A 6436-nucleotide genomic window follows, 5' to 3' on the forward strand; every position below is an offset into this window, starting at 1 on the left:
TCTTACATTTCCCTTCTCTCTTTCAAGAATTCTGTCATTTGGATGTTAAAATTCCTGGCTTTGTATCCTTTTTCTTTAGCTTTTCATCATTTTGTCTTTCTCAATCTGAGATAGCTCTTTAACTTTATAGTTTAACCTTTATACTGAGATTTTACTTTTATTATGATTTTAATATCTTAGGTCACTTCTTTGTACTTTGTACAAGTGGGTTAAATCAATCATCACAAACTCATCTCCCCTTAGCTTCCAAAATTCTGTTCTTGTCTCTTTCCAAAGATTTTTGTCTTTATGAATTTATGCCTTTCAAATAGGGCCTTTATTTTCATTTTAATAGGATTTTGGAAGTAATTGGTTTAATTGTACTTTGTTTTCTTGGGGCTACCCCGGTAGCTTAGTAATAATGAATCTGCCTGCAATCAGAAGTTCAGATCAGTTCAGTTGCTCAGTCATGTCTGACTCTTTGCAACCCCATGAATTGCAGCATGCCAGGCCTCTCTATCCATCACCAACTCCCGGAGTCTACCCAAACCCATGTCCATTGAGTCAGTGATGCCATCCAACCATCTCATCCTCTGTCATCCCCTTCTCCTCCTGTCCCCAATCCTACCCTGAATCAGGGTCTTTTCCAATGAGTCAACTCTTCACATGAGGTGGCCAAAGTATTGGAGTTTCAGCTTCAACATCAGTCCTTCCAATGAACACCCAGGATTGATCTCCTTTAGGATGGATTAATTGGATCTCCTTGCAGTCCAAGGGACTCTCAAGAGTCTTCTCCAACACCACAGTTCAAAAGCATCAATTCTGCGGCGCTCAGCTTTCTTCACCATCCAACTCTCACATCCATACATGGTGGGTTCAATCCCTGAATTGGGAAGATCCCCTAGAGGAGGGCATGGCAACTCATTCCAGTATTCTTGCCTGGAAAATTCCATGGGCCAAGAAGCCTGGAGGACTATGGTCCATGGGGTGGCAAAGAGTTGGACACAACTGAAGTGTCTAAGAACATATTGCTTTCTTATTTATTATATTTTGTTTGTGATTCTCTTAAGTAAAATTTATTTTAAAAATACACTGTAGTGCATGTGTCTTTTAACATAATCTACCTCAAATATTTTTGAATTTAGGCAAACGTATATATATGTACATATATACGTATATATGATGCTTAGTATTATATTTCACAACAAGAAATAGCACATTTGACAAACAGAAATAATTTAAACCTTTGCTTAGGAAAATAGTTCCAATATCAATAGAAAAATATCTAAATGGGCTATAAGCTGAGCAGTTTTGCTTCAAGACAACTTTAAATAAGTGAAATAACTTGTGAGTAAAATCTCTCTATATATCACTAGAGAAAGAGACTGCCAAATATCTACCTCAATAAGAAATCTCCAACCATAACCAGGCACAGATATTTTAATACACTTCTGAGAAGTAGTATTCAAGTTTTCCTTCTAAAGAAACTCCTTGGGTTTTCATAGAATATTTCACCAAATAACCCACTCATATGAATGGAAACGTCATTATGGTAGAGTCCTATATAGCATAAATGATTATGTTCTAAAGAACTATGAAGTTTTGGTTGCATTCCAATTAAAACTCTAGTGATGAATTATGTGAAATCTTTACCCTGAAGAATTCTGTGGAATCTTAGGTTGATTTTCTCCAGGATGAGACCAATTTGCAGACTAATTTTTTCCTACTTTGTATTCAGCACCCACTAAATGCCGTGTCCATCTGTCTTCTGTTCAGTCCCACCCTAAGGAAGAAAATGAAAAACTGTAAGAGTAAATTACAGGCAAATTGTTTCATGTTTTATCTGGAAGCTGGTTATTGATGAAAACACACAATGATATCGTTGTTGTTGTTGTTCAGTCACTAAGTCGTGTCCGACTCGTTGTGACCCTATAGACAGTAACCCACCAGACTCCATATATATGTCTCTTAATGTCAGCTTGCTTCTTGGGGATGTTTATTTTCATTCTTGTAATCAAAGTTCATTATCTAATCATATACATTATTCTTAAGAACAAAATGTTCTTATTAACCCTTGGTGTACTATCTAAGCCCATGAGACCCAATTTTAGATTTGAGACTCTTTTATTAATATCTTTTCCCCAGAATAGACATTTCATAACTTTTAGTTTCTTTCCTTAGAAATCTCCAAAAATATGAATGCAATTATTATTTGAGTCTATTTGTTTTCTTTATAAATGTAGAATAAATTGTGAAATTTTAGTGTTTTTTTTTCCAATACCTGAAATATTTTGCTATTTTACCTTCCTGGGAATTATGTCATTATTACTCATAATTATTTTCAACTACACTGAAAAGACAAAATAATTATGTCAGGGAAGAATAATGAACTCGTTCAGAAGGATGATGCAGAGCTGAAATGAAACACCACTCTTGCAATGTCTTTTAGTTTTCTTGTTTTGCTGTCCAAGATATTGCATCATATTTCAAGAAGGTATAAAAGATGTCTAGAGACACCATCATTAAAATTTTTTGGAGTGAACCCTGAATGTAGTTGTGAATTCAGAATTTTTCACTCTGTCCATAAAAGCAAAAAGAACACTTAAAAAGGAAGACATGTCACCACTACTCAAGATGAATACAAAGAGGTATCAGTGAAACTTATGACATAAATGATAATCATAAAGTGGGTCACATACTCAAAAACTCAGAAAAAAAGATTAGATGCATTTGCTCAACTCAATAATCAATAAGTGAATAATGCATATCTAAAAACAAAAGGGAAATATTGTGTTCCTACCCAGTTTATCATCCAATACAAAGAATTTCAGCACAAAATAATTGTGTCAGCCACCTGGAACAGCTCATTTTGCAAAAAGGATGTGTGGTATAATTGTCACATCTTTTATGATGTCCGTGCACAAAAATTTACTTGATATGTTAAGTCCCTAAGTTGACAAAAGCTGAAGCCAGATGATCAGAGGAAATATAATGGGAAAATAGTGGATCAATCATTCAAATTCATATTTGCAAATCAAAAATTGAATATTTTTTTGCAGTTTTGGAGGAAATGACTGAAGTTTTCTCTTCATCTTCTCACTTCATCTAAATTACTAGCTGTCAAAAAATTTAATATTGTATTTTAACAAAGTATGTGCAAGAATAAGAAGCATTGACAATGCATTGAAATCTTGATTTATTTATTTACAAACAGATATGTTATTTATTTGTGCCTGTTGGCGAGAGGTCAGTTTTCATTCAAAGACCATTACCCTTGTAAAATACAAACATATATATATATATATATATATATTCAAAACCATAAAAAAGTAAAATAAAAATTTGGGTTTTCTATGCTCAACTTCTTAAAGTTTCTAATAAGGTTACTTTTCACTATCCCTTTACTGGACCAGAGGATTCTTCTTCCTGGTATTTTGAGTGATAGTACCTATTTGGTTGAAGGCGTAAGATACAATAACTAAGATGCAATTTTTGTTTATCAGAAATCATAGAGCAGCAACGTGAGGTACAACTAGAATTGACAGTGAAGGGGCCCTATCAAATCAGTATATTTGAAACACTTGATGCACCAATTTGAAAAATAGTCCACCTATCCGCCCACTAGGAACTGGTCATTTTGTTTTGATCTCTGTTATTAATTTGCTTTTTGAGAAGGAAGTCACTTAATCTCTCCAGTTTCCCCACTTTTTTCACCTATGAAGTGAAGATTTATATTAGAATCTGTGACTTCCAACTGGCAGGCTGAATTTTTTTTAAGCTGAAAGTGTTTTATTTGGGCAACAAATACATAAAATGAGGGGGAAAAAAACTTCCTTTTTACCAAGATCCTCTATTATTTACATCTGATCAATTTTATTTATTTGTATTATTTACATGGCCTCTTAAGGCATTTCAATTTTTTTTTTCAGTCTCTTCTATTTCAAATATTTTATGCCTCGGTGTATAATTTCTCTCCTGCCTTTAAAGAGTTTATAACTTGAATTGAACCATAACTCATTGGCTACTGAAAAGAAATAATTAAAAGTACAGGTATATAATTGGAAGAAATAAATGATTATTAGAAACAGAGAGGAACAGAACTATTAATAATTCTCTCATTAGCAAAATTCTAGTCAAATCAATTTAAAAAATGTATAGTATCAATTCTCAAGGCCTCATCCAGGAAGAAAAACATAAATATACCCTTTTTTTAACTATGGAACAAATGGAATTTTACACAAGGAAAACATATGAAGCTCATATCTCTTAACATGGAAAAATAACTATATACTGATAATGTTAGGACAAACTTGCTAGAGATGTAAAATGTTAAATGATGCAAAATGTTAAATAAAAGGAAAACTAATCTCCAGTGAGTTGCATGTCTTTCATAAAGAAGCTCAGGTAAATTATCTTACTGATGGACACCTCTCATTCCACAAATTAGAGATATTCCTGAAAGGTTGAATATCAACTGGGTTTTTATAATTTGGGCTTCCCTGATAGCACAGTTGGTAAATAATCCTCCTGCAATGCAGGAGACCACCTGTTCGATTCCTGGGTCAGGAAGATCTGCTGGAGAAAGGATAGGCTACTCACTCCAGTATTCCTGGGCTTCCCTTGTGGCTCAGCTGGTAAAGAATCCGCCTGCAATGCGGGAGACCTGGGCTGGATCCCTGGGTTGGGAAGATCCCCTGGAGAAGGGAAAGGCTACCCACTCCAGTATTCTGGCCTGGAGAATTCCATGGACTGTATAGTCCATGGGGTCGCAAAGAGTCAGACACGACTGAGTGACTTTCACTTTCACTCTCTTATAATTTGTACTTTCTTCTATCTTAGGTTATAGAACAGATCATGGGTTCCCAACATGGGGCACTGAACATTAATATAGAAGCCTGACACCAGCCCTGTTCTTAGTCTCCAAAAGTCTAGACCCACATGGATGAGTGTGGGGAATACAAAGAATGTTCTAACATCCCCTTGTGTGCACCATGTTGGTCTGAGCCTAGTTTGCTGACCCTAACAAAGGCCAGCTGGAGTAAAGAAAGGCCAGTGCATGAGAAACACTGTTCAAAAGTCAAAAGGGATCATAGGAGGGCAGAGTAAGAGAAGTGAGAAACTGTAAATATCAAAGTGGTTTTGAAAAAAAAAAAAAAGCAAACAAGCTCTGGCCAGTTTTACTAAAGAAAAATTGTGCATGATTTACTTTTCACCTGTCTGTCCTCATATATTTCTGATGATATTATATTAGAATGCCCTGGATCGGTGATAGCCAATGTGCATACTCTGTAATATTTTGTACATTCTGTGCCCAATTCAATATCACCATTACCATTATAGTGATGACCAACATGGCATAATACTCTATTTCAGCTTCCTCAAGGTTGGGCAGTCCATGAGGATGACCAGTTTCACCTTGCTTTGTCTGATCTTTTTCAGAGTCTGCTTGTACCCCAGTGTATACTTTCCACTTTTCATGATGAGCTGGAGCCTAGGTTGGTTGGCTCCAGTGACTTTTTCATCTTCACTGTGGCCATCAGCTTCCTGCTTTAGTGTGGGATGCCCTCAATCTAGAACACAGAGGACAAGACAGAAAGTCTAGGATCAAAGTTCCGAAATAAAAAATTGTGAAATTGTGTAGAAGGAAAACATGACCTATTCACTAATACCCCCAAAGTAGACCCCCAAAATTTCTTTGATTTGTAAAAGCTGAAGGAAAGCCCTCGATTCTTAACTCCATCCCCACAAACCTCTGCAGTCTTCTAAAGTCAGCCTTGCTGTCATCACCCATCTGACCACTTCCATAGAAGTTTGTCCTTTACCCTTCTTGCCCATGACTTATCGCACCTAGAACAAACCCCTCGTTGCCTGCATTCCCCCAGCCTTTCATCCACACCACCTACACGGTGCTACTTATCATGATGTTCTTCTTCTTACTTAAAACAGTGTGATAACCTCCTGGAAGGCAGGGACTCCTTGTCTCTACTGACCTCTTTGTCCACACACATAGCCTGGAAAGGACACATATAAACTGCCATCAGATGGTTTAACAAATGCAGGATGACTGACTCAAAGTGGCTTAGTACAACATGTAGATGGTTGCTGTAATGATTGACCACTCTCTGGTTTCTCTGTGCTTTTGAACCTAACTATGGCCATGTGACTTGTGCCTGCAAATTGTGAATTAATGCTTTTCTCACATCAGCAGCTTTAAGAGTTAGGGTTTCTCAGCTTTGACACTATCCTTCTGAATCCTATTGTGATGCAAGAGCTGGAACTGCATTCCACTGTAGCTCATTGTCTCTGGTTTCAGGTCTTAGCAGCAGCTAATGCCGTCCTTTGGTGCTCTTAGAAATTTGTATCATAGGTACAATTGATCTGCTTATCAATTTTCCTAGTAAGTGCTTATTTATAAGAATCATCAGCTCACTTCCCAACATGGAATATAAGTCCTTGT

General features: G+C 36.3%; 1 pseudogene; it reads right to left on the reverse strand.

Annotated features, from left to right (window-relative positions):
* Nucleotides 1–5181: 5181 nt before the first annotated feature.
* LOC145546662 (large ribosomal subunit protein eL30 pseudogene) lies at nucleotides 5182–5516 on the reverse strand (annotated as a pseudogene).
* Between the last annotated feature and the right edge of the window lie 920 nt (nucleotides 5517–6436).

This window comes from Giraffa tippelskirchi, chromosome 4 (genome assembly GCF_054371585.1).
Source record: "Giraffa tippelskirchi isolate mGirTip1 chromosome 4, T2T-mGirTip1v1.2.pri, whole genome shotgun sequence".
NCBI classification, from domain to species: Eukaryota; Metazoa; Chordata; class Mammalia; order Artiodactyla; family Giraffidae; genus Giraffa; species Giraffa tippelskirchi.